The sequence below is a fragment of the Pinus tabuliformis genome, chromosome 3_1 (assembly GCF_031772625.1).
Source record: "Pinus tabuliformis cultivar Carrire ecotype Pingquan chromosome 3_1, CPIR1, whole genome shotgun sequence".
NCBI classification, from domain to species: Eukaryota; Viridiplantae; Streptophyta; class Pinopsida; order Pinales; family Pinaceae; genus Pinus; species Pinus tabuliformis.
Genome location: NC_142301.1, coordinates 737,859,400 through 737,877,321, shown reverse-complemented (window position 1 = coordinate 737,877,321; position 17,922 = coordinate 737,859,400). Strand labels below are relative to the sequence as shown.

Genomic DNA, 17,922 nt, shown 5'->3' with positions numbered 1-17,922 from the left:
GGTGAAATTTATCATTTTTCATCCTCCCCTCTATACGGTTCATCAGATCACGAGGATGCCCCCATTGGTGATCTTGAATTTTCTGATCGTGGTTGTCGCGACCTGTTCATTGATTCAGCAGGTCACGATGTTGATTCTTCCACCATCAATTTTTCAATGCCACCTATCTTTAGTGATCTACGCTCCGATGAGGTGGAACTTCCTCAAGTTATCGAGACACATCAGCCTGAGCTAATGGTTATGTCAGGTTCTCGTAGCCTGAGGTCAGTTCCATGTCTGATTAGAAGAATGTTGAATCTGTTGAGGCTCCTCGTCACTTCATCGTACATATTGAAGATCCTTCTATTTTACGATTTTCACATCCTCCATCCATTTTTCATGATCCTATCGCTCAATATTTGGGGGGGGGGGCTATTTGGTGAGCACCACGATGAAGAAAAAGTTTATTTCTTTCTTTATGTTTTCTCGACTTCACAATTCGAAATTTTGCACGTGTAAGTTTTTGGCTCACAGTGTGTCAGGACACCATGACATAACCGTGGAATGTCTCCCTTACACTTTTCGTTCTTATTTTTTTGTGCCTTCATTCAAACTTTAAACATTTTGGTTTACACTATTTTATCTTTCTTGTTTTGTGTGTTACTTGAATATTTTTCTTGACATGTATCCCCTTGCCTCCGTAGGCCTACCAATGTGTCGGTGGCTGCATTGAAAATATCACTTTATGTGACATTAGCCTACTTTTTTCTTAGGTTAAGAATAGGAGTAGTGATTTTCTTGCTTGTTTCTTGATGTTCTTACTTTGTTTTGCTTTTTTCTTGATTCTTTTCTTTTCTTGTTTTCTTTTGCACCCATAGGTTAGTTTCTGCATGAAATCGTGTTTGGATTCTTCAATAAGCAGGGTGAAATCCAAGAGGAACTTGTACAACTATAAAAATTTGGTTATCTGTCTATTCTCTCGCATGTGCCAAAGTTCTCCAACATCTCGAATCTACACTTTTTCAGCCTTACTTCTTAATGCATTGCAATCTCCTACCTCAAGTTTGTATAGGTTCTTCACTCTAACCCATATCTGCTTCACTTTCCCAGTAGCTATGTGTCTCAGAAAGGATTTTCCTTTACTGAAAATAACATCATAACCTCTATCCTCAAATAGTAATATAGAGATCAGGTTCTTCTTCAACCCAGGTACAAACATAACATCTTTGAGGCGAAGAGGAGAGGATTTCTCCCTCTCAAAGGTGACAATACCAATTCCTATGGCATTGTACCTCCCATCATCCCCCATTTTGATATGCATATGGAGATCCTTCTCCTCCATGCTACTGAAAAGCTCATTGTACCCAGTCATATGAAACGAGGAATCGAAACCAAGGTACCACACACTCCCCATAATAGTGTTGGCCATGCATGCTATCAGGGTGAAGTTTAATTCGAATTGTGAAGCCAGTGCTTCACCTATTTCTCTTCTTCAAGGCTTCTTGGTATACTTCTTGTGCAAACATTTTGTTGCATAGTGCCCGTATTCGTGGTAGTGGAAGCATTTTATCTTTCTTAAGTCTTTCTTCTTGGCATTATTTTAGCTAGATTCAGGTTTGATTTGGGTCTTCTTTCATTTTCCCTTATTCCCCTTTCCAACCAATGAAAAATTATCTTCATCCTAAGATTTGGATGATGCTCCATCCCTTTTATTTCTCTAGAACTCCTCTTGAACCAAATCAGACCACAACCTTTCCCAATTTGGTAATTTTCCCCTTCCATTCACAAAGTCCTAATAACAGGATTTTGGAAGGCCTAGAAGAGCAAGGCTCACCAGGTCATCTTCTGCAACATTCACCTCAACCCCTCCAAGATCATCTCGAACTTGTGTAAACTTGTAGAGATATTGTGGAATAATTTCATTCTTCTACATTGTAATATTTCAAAGTTTATCTTTCAAGGCCAATTGTCTATTGTCACTGCTAGTTTCGAATAGCTCAGTCAATGTCTTCCACATAGAAAATGGTGTCTCTTTTCCATGGATATTTGAGGCCCCATTGTCTCTCACACCTTCTAGAAGAATTCTCCTAGCCTTTACATTATCCTTCTTCCATTGGGCTAAATCTTGTGCATTAGAATGTTGGGGTTTTGCAATGTTAGTTTTAACATATTCTAACACACCATTATCATCAAGAACTACTTCCATTCGATCCTTTCAGGCTATCAAATTTGAGCTACCCTCCAAGGCATACTCCAATCTCAGTCCGTTGAAAGACATTCTCCTGATCCCGAAGAAAAAATGTTGTACTAAAGCTAAAATTAAAAATTGCTGAGATACAAGTTTAGAATACTTGTTCTAATGTGATTTCAGGGCTCTTATACCATTTATAAATTTGATATAAATTGCAACTACTCAAGATTTCAAAATGAAAAATAAGGGAGACAATTCTACCCTACTAATATGTAGAATGGAAATAACAATTTAGAACAATATGCATAGACATGCAATAAGACAAACCACAAGTAAACAATAATTTCTAGGGGAACCCAACTGGGAAATCCCTCAAGTCTCTTTTCATTAATCAATTGAATAGAGAAACTATTACAATTTCTTGCTCCATCTTTGAGCACAACCTGCAAAAGAATAATTGTTCTCCCTGTTGAATGGGAAAATCTGGCCAACACATAGCCACTTATTTTATCCTTCAGCTTCATATTTCCTTTTGTTTTTTTTTAGGAAATTAGCCCATAAAATATAGGAATTTCCTCCTATTTCCTTGTGAAACTTCCAAGGATTGATCTCCTGGCTCATGCAACACCTGTACACTCAAAACTAGTCCACAACTGATGTTACACTGCCTTGTCATCCCACTTCAGCTAAGGAATTTGAATTGCTTGCATGCAATAAACACATATTTCATTAAGATTGGAAAAAAAATGATTACACAGAAATCACTAGAATTGATTTTTTTGGTTATTTTGAAATTCTAGATCCACTATTTAATTCCAAATTTAAACAAATATGTGTTATTAGCTATTTTGGGTCGATTGATCAGTGAAATGACAAATCTTTGAGTTAGACTGTTGTCCCATTGCATAATTGACCTTCAGCTGACTCTATCAATAATTACAGGTCAATTAACTGAATACAAAAATAATTGAACTAGATTGCTAAAATTTAGCAATCAAGCATGCATAACTAAACCTATTGAGAATTTTGCAAAAATAATTTTGAATAGGTTTATTTTAACGAAATCGAAAAAGTAAAAGATGAGGTGCTTTCCTATATTTCCTTATATGGTAGAATGAGATAACTAATTCAAATTTAACTTGAGAGTGATTAAGTCGGTAATTTTATTTACATAAATATAAATATACATTTTTAAAAATTTATTATTATGTTGACAGTGTTGGACCTGCCAACATTTAATGGGATCTCCCTGGTAAGAAGTCCCAGCTAGATGTCAGACTGTTTGGTGTAGGAATCCCAGCAGCGGATCATACGGTATTGCCTTGACCGCGGTTGCGCGCAGAGGCAAGAAGGATGTCCTTGTTGGTAGTAAGGGTGTGACCTACGCAGCAAGCTAAGGAAGGTGCATGAAGGGTTCTAACACACAGAAAGGGGAATGAGTGTGCCCCTTAGAAACCTGTGGAAACACGCAGCTTGAAAGGGAACACATGAGCAAAGATACATCACAAGCTGGAAGGCAAGGAAACAAATGATCCAAAGTGATGGTTAAACCAACATCACATCTCAGTAAGATTCATACATACATATATAGAAAGAGTCCATACATACATGCGTAAGCAAATAACTACATATATTATTAGAGTAACCAAGATAGCGGAAATACAATAACAACATATGCATGAAACGTGTTGGCTCTGTTATATTAAGAGTGAAACATCCAATAATACAATGCAACCATGACCAACCACTATTTCCGACAGCGGAACGTTACAGTCACTATTGCCTGCTCGTCCAAAGAGATATACTAGTTTTTCATTGTGGATAAGCCAAGGCTCATTACAATGCACTCCAAGCATTCTCTAAGATACACCTATAGGAAGTTTGGCTCCCAAAAGCCTTTACAATTATTTATGAGGTTCTTTAAATAGAAAAGGGTGGAGTGACCCTTGACATTCCCCTTTGTGACTCTTCACCTACCCTCATGACTCTTCAACTACTACATGATTGTTACATTCTGCTATTGACACTTGTTCTTTCACTTTTACAAGATGTTACATTAAAATATACACATGTACTCATGTGAGAAAAGATAGGCTTGAGTAAGCCATGTAAGACATCACTAAGACTCGGACAACTGTGGGAAGGCCAACTCTTTGACATCCTCGCGGTGATCGACGGTGGCGAATCGATGCCAAGCTGGATATTCCGTGATGGTGTCCGTGTAGTCTATGGTGACATCCTTCTGGAAGAGAAGTTTTGCCTTCGTTGCATCGGGGTACACTAATTTGGATCCTCTATCCAGCTCATTTGATAACATGCACATCATAGTATTGAGTGCAGCATGACCAAAAAAATACTGATGCCCAGTGTCTGTGTTGATCTCCAAGTTTGTGTTGGTGGCTATGTGCATCAACTCGTCGAAATAAATTTCCAACTCCAATTGGACCTAGTTCTTTGTCTTTTCCTCGGTGAGTGTGCCAATGGATGGGATCACATGCACGTGCACAATGACATCCATGCTCCTGAACACCCATGCATGCGATCAACAACAATGCTCACCCTGTCTGCTCTGTGCCAGCTGCTGGCATAGGTCCATAACTTTTATAGGCGCAGTTTCATATGTTTGTGCATGTTGCGCCTCTTGTTGTACCTGTTCCTGCTGCACCTCCTTCTCTCCATTGCACAACACTTATTCTACCCTAAGTTGTCGCTCCAACTCCTTCAACCCCTTCTTTGTTTCTTTTATCCTCTTTGTGTAATCCTCTTGTCGTGTTGTCGCCTCTTTGCCTCAATCTCCAAAGCTGATTTCATCACAAGTGGATCTACTTTGAGCTTACAACTTTGCTCCGCCTCTGTGTTGTCAACAACCTTCCTCTTGCCTTGGTCATGCATGAGTCTTATATCCTCTATTGTTTTTGTTGATGGCGCTATTGTCTACAATGTCGTGACCATTTCATCTTGAGATCCTTGTCCATGAACAACTTGGTGTTTTCATGGATAGGACAGTGTTGAAATTTCTAAGTATTACACGTTATAAATTTTATTTGTATCCTCTGGTTTATTTCTCCTACTTGTTAATTACGAACAAGTTATTTAAACATATAAATATCAAAATAAAAATAATACAGTCTCAACCATATACAGATCAATAGCTTAAAGAAATAGCAAACACACAAGTGACACTGTTATTTTTGGACAACTCGTCCCCGGAAAAACCCAACTTGGGAAAATCGATGAAACAATTCTTAGGGTTACTCTATTATGCAATATATCCTTGAGTACAACTGGGTGCCAAACCAGCTCACCTGACAGAGAAAATAATTCGATGGTAATACCTCTCTATTTCGGAAGCAGATATTCAAAAAATCTTCCCGATGAAACCCTCTCCAACAACCTCTGAAGCTCAGCGTCAACCTACCTGGCCTCAACATTAGCCTTGAACCCTCTGTAGCATCCCTCTGAGGCATTGTGCAGCCTCTATGGCCCTCTACGTCACTCTTGTTGCCCTCTACGTAGATGACGCATGACCTTCTGGCCTCCGCGCAGTCCCTTATAGATCTGTGTGGCTCCCTCTGGCTTAGCGTCTGCCTCTCTCTGCTTCTGCACTGGTCTCTCGGCACTATCTCTGCCTCTCTATCTAGTACTCACTTCCCCTCGCTACAAAGTGATCACTGATTTGACTTTTCTTAGCAAACCCTGCTCTAGAAAATCGAATGACTCATCACTCTGGTTTGTTCTCCAACTCACCCTCAAGCCTCCTCTTATACTTTTCCTGTTGGTCCTTCAACGGTCGAGATTACATCTCTAATCAACAGCTAAGATTATATTTGGCTTGATCCATGTCATTTAGAACCTTCTAAGCCAGTTTTATATTAATACCCATTAATATTTTATTTTTCCTAAGTTTAAACTTAGGAACTCCATTACAAATATTAATTATTTGAATATCTCCTAAACTGGGTAGAATCTCCCCAAACCATTTCTCGGTCTTGGAGATCTCATGTGCTTTATCCTCTCGACCAATTTTCATGGCTGGAGAACATTCGATGCTACCCCAAATCAACACTCCCTTTTAGCGAAGACTATGCTCTAGTAATACTCTACACTAAGCATCACTCTAATTATATGGCAATGGTACCTGTGCTGATGCTAGGCCTCCACACTTAACATCCTCTGCACTGCTACATCCTGTACTGCTGCCCATGACCCTACCACTTCCACTACTGCATCCGTATGGCAACTCCCTCTACATCCATGCTACTGCTAGTCCTTTCTCCCAACACTGCATATGCATTGCAGCCCCCTCTCACCATGTTGGATTGTGCTATTGCTTATTGCTAATGCATTACAACTTAGTTATTGAGAAGTACATAACTAATCCACCCAACTATTGACATCCCTATCAAGCTAGAAACACTCCCGATTATGAAGCTCTCTTTGTTTTTATCAAGTGCTCCCTCTATTGCCTCTGTGTTACTGCAACAACTCCCCAACTCGGGACAGTTGTTTCTGCTGCAAATGCTCTGCTTCAACTAGTGCCTTCATCTCTCATGTGATTTTCATCCACCCTCTGATACCATGTTGAAATTTCTAAGTATTACCCATTAGAAATTTTATATGTATTATCTTGTTTATTTTTCCTACTTGTTAATTAAGAACATGTTATTTAAACATATTGAAATAAACACAATACAGTCTCAACCATCTACAGATCAACAACTGAAAGAAATAGAAAACACACAAGTGATATCGTTATTTTTGGACAACTCGTCCCTAGAAAAACCCACCTTGGGAAAATCGATGCAGTAATTCTGAGGGTTATTTTATTATGCAGTTTATCCATGAGTACCATTGGGTGCCAAACCGACTCACCCAACAAAGAAAATAATTTGACAGTAATACCTCTCTATTCGGAAGTAGATATTCAAAAAATATACCCCACGAAACCCTCTCCAACAAACTCTGAAGCTCAGCATCAGCCTACCTAGCCTCAGCGTTAGCCCAGAACTCTCTGCGTTAGCCCTCTGAGGCACTGCGAAGCCTCTACAACCCTCTGCGTCACTCCTGCTTCCCTCTGCGTGGATGACGTGGGCCCTTATCGCCTCTCCGCAATCCCTTCTAGCTCTGTGTGGCTCCCTCTAGCTCAGTGACTGCCTCTCTCTGCTTCTGCACTGGTCTCTCGATGCTATCTTTGCCTCTCTGTTGAGTACTCACTGCCCCTCGCTGCAAACTAATCACCGATTCGACTTTCTTAGCAATCCCTGCTATAGAAAATCGAATGACTAATCACTTTGGTGTGTTCTCCAACTGACCCTCAGGCCTCCTCTTATGCTTTTCATGTTGGTCCTTCAACGGCCAAGATTGCATCTCTAATCAATAGCCAAGATTAGATTTGGATTGATCCATGTCATTTAGAACCCTCTAACTCAGTTTTATATTAAATACCCATTAATATTTTATTTTTCCTAAGTTTAGACTTAGGAACTCCATTAAAAATATTAATTATTTTAATATCTCCTAAACTTGGTAGAATCTGCCCAAACTTTTTCTGGGTCTTGGAGATGTCATGTTCTTTAACCTCTACACCAGTTTTCATGGCTAAAGAACATCTGATGCTACCCCAAATCAACAACAATCTCATAGACACTCGCTCAACTCCATCTCGAGTTGCGCTCTCAATGGTGTCCTTTGACTCTGCTCCCTGGGAAGCCATGTACATGTACTGCTGAGAGGCAAATGAACACTTGTGATACCCGAAAACATAGAAACACTCATGGGAAGAAATTTGTCAGATGAAAACCAAAACAAAATAGAGGACTGACATGCAGCGTACATGTGTGACTGTCTGTGAAGTTTGCGCAATTTTCACCAGGAGGCTGGGAGACTGACTGCTGGTTGTGTGCAAGCCACAATCCAGGCTATTAGGAGGCTGACTAACTGCTGGAACTACACAATGCATAGTCCAGCCTAGCTTACTAAGGACTGAAACTGTGCAATGCGCAGTTTTGAGTTAGCAAGGGCATGCAAACCCAACAAACTGCATTACGTAGTTTTTGGGGCCAGTTGGGTACTGTCTCCCAGAATTGCGTAGAACAAGCCTGGGGGCCAGTGATGGCCAGTTTTGCACATTTTCTGGGAGGAAGGCAGAGCCTTCATTCTCAGGGATGCGCATTGCTAGTTGGGCAAGGCAAGGTCCGGGCCAAGGCAACCCAAGCCTGCCAACGGACGACTGAAAAAATGAGAAGGTTTGAATGCATGGCGAGACTGAGTGTAAGAAAGAGTGAATGATCATGCATGAAAACAGTGAGTGCAAGATTCAGAAAATGGGTAAGCAAGCATGTGTGTGAAGCGAGTCGCCGCAACAACAATTGTCAGTGCAGAAACAGTGTCATGCATGCAACAAGTGTGAGATGCAAAGGAAAACTAAAACAATGCTTTTACAAACTAACATACATCCAAACGAGAGCAAGCGTTCATTGAAACCAAGCAGAAAACACTCACACAAACTGAAATACAAAAAAAGACAGAAATGCAACACAAGTCATGAAAAATAGACTTACCTTGAAAAAATTGAGTTGAATGTGCTGAAGGCTCCTAGATGTGATGTGGGATGTCAGAGCTACAAGATGGATGTGAGGAATGAGCTCTGCAACATCTGACAAATTATTTTTGATAAGATCGAGGTTATGACGTGCATGCCACAAATCTAGGAAAAAGAAACACTTGGCGGGAGGTTTCTAAAATGATCCTTGCATGTAACCTCTGGCTGCTAAAAATAGATCCCTAAAATCTAGGGATGATTTTCCTTTTGCTTTTTTGGGAAAAGAAGCCCATGCATGCAAATCAATATTTCTCAGTACTGGAGGGAACTAGTCAACCTAACAACACATGCAACAACCTGCGAGCCTGGGGATGAAATTTACGCAGTTTCTGGGCTGAGCAAGGCTAGTTGTCCCTTAGGCATTGCGCAATTTCTAGGGCCAGCAAGTCAGTGCCTCCCAAAATTGTGTAATTTCTGAGCTAAAGCCCATTGTTGGGCTAGATTGCGTAATTTTTGAAGGGAAGGTTGCTTGGCTGGATTGCGCAATTCTGGAGCCCAGTAGGATCACGCAATTTCCAGAGGGAAGGTTGGTTTCCCTCCAGAATTACGAAATTTTCAGGGGGAGCATCTAAGCCAGAGAATTGTCCAAGTTCGAAATGACAACCTGCGGGTGGGAGACAAACAAGTTGACATGCACAGGCTGGCAGGCCACTAAAACATAGCTGAAGCCTATGTACTTGACAGTGCGCTGCTAAGTATGGTTGGTAGGGAGGCTCCAAAACGAAGCTAAAGGAAAATTTTGGAGGGTGGTTGTAGGCTCTACAACATATTATTATTATTAAATATAATTATATTTTTAAATATAATTATATTTTTAAATATAATTAATTATTTAAAAGTTTTTATATCAATTTTAAGGTGTGATTTCGCAATTTTATCAAGTGAAAAAGAATTATAAAATTAATATTAAAAATATATGATATTGGATATGGAAATTAATTACTAAATATAGTTTTGCAAATTATTCCACTGTAACAATTTAATTGCCAATTGTCTTGTTATGAAGTATTATGTAAAACCATGAAATTTAATATTGAAATCCTATCTGGGTCAAACTAAAAATAAAGAAAGAGTTAGATAAATTTATTTAAAGAAATCTTTTTATTTAAAATTTAAAATAACATTTTAATTTCGATATACACATTTATTTAAAAAAAGAAATAACAATTTATTTTGAACAACTAAAATCAACTATGATGATCTCAAGGCTCACAAAATATGAATCAGATTTGTACCCTACTAGTATAACCATAATATATACACTATTGCCATAAAATGGACATAAGTAAGTTGATATGTAAACCAAAAACCTTATAATCCTCACAAGATATGAGTCATATTTGTACACTACTACTATAACCATTATATATACACTATTGCCATAAAGTAGACATAAGTAAGTTGATATCTAAACCAAAAACCTTATAATCCTTACATAATATGCTTTGTCAAAAAATTATACCCTTAAAACTAAAGATGAGCATTAAAAAAACATAATTTTTTTAAACCTATACAATTTTTTATAATCTTTACATAATATGCTTGGTCAATATATTATATTATATTATACAAAGTTTATATATATATTATACCTTTTTTTAAGTTTTATTTTCTTAACACCATTTTTTATATAATGTATTTATTATTATTATCATTATTGGTTACTATTGGCTAATACACTATGATTCATCACCCTTATTCAAGAAAAGTCATGTCATTTGGGATAAAGGATCATAAGGAGGCAAACTTTCACATATGTCTTATGCCTTTGTCACTTAAGCCATTAACATGATTCCTTTGGTCTCATAAAATCAAGTTTTTAACCAAACAGTAACAATTTTAAGGCATTCTACAAACCTTAAAATATAAATATACCTATAACATTTTTTAATATTTTAATTTTAATTTGATTTACAACTTTATGTTATAAAAAATGATTAATATTCATAATCTTATGTGACTTTAATTCAACTCTACTTAATTTTAATTTGTTATTTTTCTCCTTTTAAATCCATGCCGCTTGTAAAGCCGCTGATAAGAAAGGTAAAGTGACTCCCTAGCTTAGACGTGATAAAATCTTCTTTTTATAAATTAAAATGCTTTGTTTCATACTGATGGAAATAAATCCCTACAATATTCAAAAACTGGTCTGAAAAATACAGTCCTCTTTGAATGGAAAGGGACAACCCCCAAAAATGTTACACATCGAGTTTCTAGTGCATAGAATCTTTGCCCCTCACATGGCCACCGGCCACATGTTCCCAAGCGTATTTTTCCACCCATTAACGAAATCCTTTTGGAAATGGCAACGTCTCAGAAACATGGCAAGTCCCATTCGCTAGGAATAAATGGTGACACACGCAACTAGAAATCAAGTTCTAACTTTTATCTCGTTGGAGTGTGGACTGTGAAACATGGAATCTTACACGCCTTTCGCGAAAGGGACAAGAAAACATTTATATTGTTTCTTAATAGGGCAGTCTAACAGTTGTCTAACTACAAACATGGGATTTTATGCACGTGCAGTCTAACTACTAGCTATATGAGATTTTTCATTTTAGCAATTTAAATTGTATTTTTGATAATTTTTAAAACATTTGATTTTTTCATATCCCATAAATGTTTGGACAAAATTGACTCAAAAATTTATAGTACAGAGCACATATTAGCTTTGTTAAGATATCTTCTAGCGTGGATATTATCTTCTATTCGACCCATCTTTTCAAAGAAACTAGTAAATTTTAAAACACATTAATGATGTTTTATATGTTCCTGGTCTAGCACATAATTTGTTGAGCATGAAGAAGCTCCTTGAAAAGGGATATTTAATTATTTTTAAGAACAAACAATGCATAACCTATGATAAATATGATCATAGTAAAATTATTGCCAAGACTAATATGCTGCAAAATAGAATTTATGCTTTCACTCTCCCTTGTGAAACAACTACAACATTAAATGTTGCTTATGATGATAGTTCCTGGCAATGGCACATGGGGTATGGACATTTGAATATGAAAGGCATGAAATTGCTATATAACAAGAACATGGCCAAAGGGTTACCCCTTATTAGTTCTATTGATGAAGTGTGTGAAGTGTGTATTCTTGGTAAGCAACATAGAGATTCATTTCTAGTAGGAAAATCATGGAGAGAAAGTAAACCATTGGAGCTAGTGCATGCAAATATATGTGGTCCTATGCAAACTTTGTCTCTCAACAAAAATTAGTATTTGATTATTTTTGTGGATGATCTTAGTAGAAGAACATGGGTATATCTCATTAAGGAAAAATATGATGCATTTGTCATAGTTCAGCGATTTAAAGTTGTTGTGGAAAAGAGAAGTGGTTATTCTGTAAAATTATTACGCACTGATAGAGGGGGAGAATTGACTTTTAATAAGTTTGATTCTTATTGTAAAATGAATGGAATTCAAAGGAAATTGACAACCAGTTATACTCCCCAGCAGAATGGCGTTACTGAACATAAGAATAAAACAATTGTTGAGATGGCTAGGAGCATGCTAAAAGGTTAAAACCTTCCAAACATTTTTTGGGTTGAAGTTGTAGCTACATCTCTTTCTTTTCTTAATATATGCCCAAGAAGAAGTGTGCAAAATATTACCCCTTATTAGGTATGGTGTGGAAGAAAACCCAATGTTTCTCATTTAAGAATATTTGGTTGCATTTCTTATGCTCATGCTCCTACTGAAAAGAGAAGAAAATTTGATGATAAAAGTGTGAAATGCATTTTTATTGGCTATTGTGAGGATACCAAAGGTTATATATTGTACAATCCACAAACTGAAAAACTAATGATTAGTTGTGATGTGTTCTTTGATGAGAAAGAAGAATGGCAGTGGAATCAAAATGTGCAACAACAAACTCCCAGTATTATTGTACAAGAAGATGAATCTTTTTGTTTTTGCAAATTCATTCAGAAATCAAAATACTTCATAGGCCACATCCACTTCATCATCTTCTACAACTTCAAGTCATGTTTCAATTCCAAGTCCTCCTCCAAGAAAGACAAAATCCTTAAATGAAATTTATGGTACACTAATTTTTCTTTGATGTCTCAGATTGAAGCAGAGCCAAGGTGTTTTGAATATGTCATAAAAGAGTCAGTTTGGTGCAAAGAAATGGATGAAGAGATGAGAACGAGTAAAAGGAATGAAACATGGGAGGTTGTGGATCCTCCTACTAAAAAAGAAGTTATTGGGGTGAAATAGTTGTATGTATAAAACAAAGTATGTAGCTGATGGATCAGTACAAAAGCACAAAGCAAAGTTAGTGGAAAAGGGATATGCTCAACAACCAGGTATTGACTACAATGAAACATATGCTTTTGTTGCAAGATTTGATACAATCAAAATTGTTTTGGGATTGACAACACAATATAAATGGTTATTTTATCAATTTGATGTGAAATCAACCTTTCTAAATGTTGATTTGAAAGAAGATGTATATGTCCAACAGCCCCAAGGATATGAAGAAGCAGTTAATGAACACAGAGTCTACAAACTGAAAAGTCTCTTTATGGGCTTAACAATATCTAAGAGCATGGTATAGTAGAATTGACACTTATCTTTTGAAAAAGGGATTTAAAAGGAGTGAAAATGAACCCACATTATATTTAAAGTAAAATGGTCATGATATACTAATTGTTTTGTTATATGTATATGACTTGATATACATATCTTCAAGTGATTTGTTAGTGGAAAAGTTCAGACAAGCTATAACGACTGAATTTGAAATCACTAATTTGGATTTGCTACATTATTTTCTTGGCATAGAAGTGACACAAATGAATGATGGAATTTTTATTTCATAAGAAAAGTATGTTTCGAATCTTCTTCACAAATGGAAATGGGAAACTATAAACCCATGAGCACACTCTTGAATACAAATGAAATTTTTTCTGTAGAAGATGGAGTTGAAAAGGTAGATGCTAGATCCTATAGGAGTTTGGTAGGAATAATTTTGTATCATACTACCACTACGCCTGATATTATGCATGCAGTAGGTTTGATTTCCAAATTCATGCAAAGTCCAAGTGAGATTCATGTAGGAGCAGGAAAAAGAATTTTGAGTTGTTCTTTGTGGAACAAACAATTATGGCATTCTCTATACTTCATCAAATAATTTGGGGTTGGTTGGTTATAGAGATAGTGATTGGGCTAGATCTCTTAATGATAGAAATAACACTTCAGGTTATGTCTTGAGAATTGGGTCAGGTGCAGTATCATGGTGTTCAAAGAAGCAACCAACTATTTCATTGTTTTCTACATAGGAAAAGTATATTGCGGCAACAACGATAACATGTTAAGTAATTTGGCTGAAGAAAGTCTTATTAGATATGAAACAAGAACAAAAACATGGCAAAACTATTTACTGTGATAACCTGTCTACCATTGCCATAACTAAAAATCTTGTGTTTCATAATCACACCAAACACATTGATACCAACTACCATTTCATAAGCGACTATGTGGCAAAAGGAGAAATTGAAATAAATTTTTGTACAACAAATGATCAACGAGCAGATATATTCACCAAAGAAGTTTCAATACATGAGGTATATGCTCGAAATCACCTCATTAAGCATTAAGGGGGACTGTTGAGGATAATGCTTCATTATGTTAGAAGGAGAAATTGAAATAAAGTTTTGTACAACAAATGATCAACGTGCAAATATATTCACCAAAGAAGTTTCAATACACGAGGGATATGCTCTGAATCACCTCATTAAGCATTAAGGGGGATTGTTGAGGATAATGCTTAATTATGTTAGGTAATTGATGACAAATTCGTCAACACATTTTGTGTTCATGAGTTATCATAATTAGGGCAAAAAAAAATAGATGTAGTAAGTATTCAAAGCTATTGTTCAATAAATTATTAGGGGCAGTAGATTAGAATCAGAAGTTAGTCAGGTAATTGATAATCCAATTAGAAATATGTTGGCTATATAATAATGTACTCATTACTTCCATGAAAATATGGGATTGGAATGAGACTTGAGTTTATGTATTGAGAACAAGATTTTTCTAGTTTTTATTTTTATTTTTTTACATATTTTTATATGTATGCTCTCAATAAATTTAACAAAAATACACTAACAATCCTAAACACATTAATCTCGCTCAACTCTAGCTCAACTATTTGGATTTCAATACGGTAACAAAACTTTCAATCAAAGCAGAAAGTGAAAACACATAGAAACAAGTAATTCGAGTAAATACATGCTGGCTGAACCAGTACTTAGTTTCCTTGGTAATATAGGTTCACTGAAAATAGACATTAGGAAGATCCGTTATGTATAGTCTCACATGACAATTAGTCACAATCATCAAAGAATGTTCAAACTTAAATTTACATATAGTCGGGGCTGAAGAATCTTAATCCTTAATGTGATGCTTGTAATTGCAAGCTATCTTTCACTTGAGATATTTTTTTCCACAGTAAGAGTTCCCTTCCTCGTCGGATGTCCTAGAACTTATCTCGGATCTCCTTGAACTTAGGATGATGTATTGTTGTGAAACAGATCCAAGAGATGCGTTTCCAGGTATTCAGGAGTGTAGTCAATATACATGTTAGAGTGGCTCCCCCGTGTCAAATACGTTCTCAGTCTGACCAAGAAGGACCGATAAGCCGGTATCATCTTCTCTGCAATTGAAATCCTAAGCTCCTCCCGAAGCTCCAAATCCGGGACCATCAAACCAGAATGTTTCCTAAGCACCTCCTCAATTGCGAAATTGAAACCCTTGAATCTATTCTCCAAGGACTGCTGTGACACCCCACTGTGAATTCCTTCATCCCTCAAGCAATTGAGCGCCTTCATCCAGGCCGCTCTCTCGTAATTTTACGCATATTGCCTCATCTTGCCCTGATTCTTCCTTAACCAGCCATAACCAAGCAGTGCCATGAGCTTCGAACCCTTGATCTTCTTAACAATGTAATGAAGATTGTTCGTGAGAAACAGAGATGACAGGGAAACATCCTGGTAGAGGTTAGATTTCGCATCTAACTTACATTGCAGACTCGTAATAATCCATCCCAGTCTCACTGAGAGAGCAGAGGCTGGGCTGCCCAGTTCATCACCATGCCCATCCAATTCGCCAAACAAGTCCATGACGCTATTGGGCAGGCCCTTGGAGATATCAGTGGGATCATTGGCTGTTATGTTGGTGAGAGTCTCCTTGTAATCGGACAGAAAAATCAGATAATTCATAACATACCTCGTAAGCGGATGAATCGTACCTCCCGGCACCGGACTCTTTGAATTCTCTTCCTCGATTGCATTCTCGAACTCCCTCAAAATCCCCCGTGCCGAATTACCGAGCAGAACAAGGGTCGTAGACGCTTGCGTCCGCATGCTGGCACATGAGTCGTGGTCAAAAACGGTGTCGATGTGGGTCTTTAGGTCCCGCAGAGTCTCGTACATGTCGAGCACCCTGAAGAGCCTTTCGCTCGACCTTTTGCTCATGGCCACGGATTCACCAAACTCTAGAAACTTCGTCGTGGGCCCCTTGACGACCCCGTAAAAACAGAAATTGCCGATGTCGCTAAACCCGGCAAATATCTCGTCGCAGAGCCGTTTCTCGCTGGCGAACAGAATCCTCACCGCAGTTCTCACGGCGCGTATCCACTTCCTGATCTTGATGTCCAGAATTCCCCACTGCATCTTCTGCACATCCCTGGTACTGAGCCGCTCGACTCCAATTCTGTTGAGACACCCTTCGATTACTGGCCTTCTGGTGAGCCCGTACATTCGTACGCACTCACTCCCGTACCCGTTGGCAACCATGCTCTTCGCTATGCTGCGGAGTTGCAGCACAGTTTCGACCGACATCAAGTCGATTTCGCAGATGTCGTCGGCGTTAGAATTACAACTCCGACGGCTGCTGCTGCTGCTGCTTTCATCTTCGTCTGTCAAACCGTCGTCCGACGAACCCTGTCTCGAGTTGCAGTCCTCATACGCCATGGTCGGCTCGACGTTGGTCGACAGAATTCGGTGAAACTCCTTCTCAAGGCGCCCCATCGACATTTCCATGAGGCGGTGCGCATGCACCAACTTATCCGATCTGCTTTGAGTGGCGTTCAAAATTTCCATGACGCCGCGTAGGCCGTCCACAGCATCGAGATACTCGTTGGTTTCTTTTGGGTTGTTCTGGAACAGTGAGGGGTTCAACGAGTTGGAGTCCCAGGATGAGATTATTTTGTCGGCCAAAGCCAAATTGGTCTCCAAATCGGTCGATTTTCCCTGGGGATTGCCGGGATTTTGATTGCTCGGTCCGGAAAGGCGGTCGTCGAAGGTACTGATTGTGAGCATGTCTCTCGTCATGTTCTCAGAGGTGCCCGGAGATTTTTCGATATGATGTGCAGTGGCCACTGCTCTGTCTTCTCCTCCTCCCGCTGCTTCCTGTATCTCTATGGACGTGTGTATATAACGATTATATGATATCAAGATATTGCCCGAATTCTTCGGAATTCGTGAGTACGAAATAATCTTACAGCCCGGAAAATCTGAATAATCCCTATTGTTTTAAGAGAGAGAGTCTGCGTATGAACAGCAGAATGATTAATGAGAATTGAAGCTCCAGAGCATCATGAATGAAATATGAGAGAGCGAGAATGAGTGGAAACGTGAGTGGGGTGCGGTATTTGAAGGAGTTTAGGAATAAATAAACACATGGATGGCTGGAAGTTGTCGAATTCCTAATTTGGTTTTGTGTGAATAAGGTTCCCTTCGCGTGAATAAGGTACCTTTCGCTCCCCAGTCGAATGAATGGTGGTTGCTGAGTCAAACAACATTTACTTGCTATTATGAAAAATCAAAGGTAGATAATTATTTTATATAATCAAACACGTGTTTTAATTGAATTAAGTGCACAGCTACAGTTAATAACGTTTTTTTCCTCCAGTTGAATGGTTATCGTTGCGTCAAATAATATTTAATTGCTATTATGAGGAGTTAGTGTTCAGTCAAATAATATTTAATTGCTATTATGAAGAATTAAGGTAGATATCATAATTATTTTATATAGTCAAACATATGTTTCAATTGAATTAAATGGACAGTTACAGTATTTAAACATATATTTTACATACTCAAATATGTCAAAAATATTATATAGTCAAACATGTGTAT

At 38.0% G+C, this 17,922-nt stretch overlaps 1 pseudogene; it reads right to left on the bottom strand.

Annotated features, from left to right (window-relative positions):
- Positions 1-15,208: 15,208 nt before the first annotated feature.
- LOC149189454 (exocyst complex component EXO70H1-like) lies at positions 15,209-17,329 on the bottom strand (annotated as a pseudogene).
- Positions 17,330-17,922: the final 593 nt, after the last annotated feature.